The sequence below is a fragment of the Triticum dicoccoides genome, chromosome 7B, assembly GCF_002162155.2.
Source record: "Triticum dicoccoides isolate Atlit2015 ecotype Zavitan chromosome 7B, WEW_v2.0, whole genome shotgun sequence".
Classification (NCBI taxonomy): domain Eukaryota; kingdom Viridiplantae; phylum Streptophyta; class Magnoliopsida; order Poales; family Poaceae; genus Triticum; species Triticum dicoccoides.
The window spans coordinates 293,971,691-293,972,351 of NC_041393.1; positions in this window are offsets into that span (position 1 = coordinate 293,971,691).

Sequence of the window (661 nt, forward strand, 5' to 3'; positions counted from 1 at the left end):
AGGGGTCGGGGTGTCGGGGTCAGGGGGTCGGGGTGTCGTGGTCGGGATGGCAAATCCTTGACCCCTTGACCCCTTGACCCTCGACACGACACCTCGACCCCTTGACCCTGGACAAGACACCCCGACCCCTCGACCCTCGACCACGACACCCCGACCTTAGGTTATTTAACTAAAACCTAACACTAATATAATATAATATAATCTAATCTAGCTATATATCTAATGTATCTAAAACAGAAAAGAAAAAATAGAAAAAAATAGAACTCCTCCTCCTCTTCTTCTTCTTATTTTTCTTCTTCCTTCTTTTACTTTTTCCTCTTTTATTCTCATCTTCTCCTCCTCCTCTTCTTCTTCTTCTTCTTCTTCTTCTTCTTCTTCCCCCTTCTACTTATTCTACTTTTCTTCTTCTTTTTTTGTATTATTTCACTTCTTTAATTATGACTATTTAACTAAAAACTAACACTAATCTAATACAATCTAATCTAATTAATCTAATCTAGCTAAGTATATAACCTAAACTAATTAAATCTAAACGTAAACTAAAAAACCTAAACTATTTAAACTAATTAAACTAAATAACCTAAACAGAAAAAACTTAAATAGCAAACCTAATCTAAACAGAAAAGAAAAACAGAAAAAAAAACATAAACTAAAATAGGAC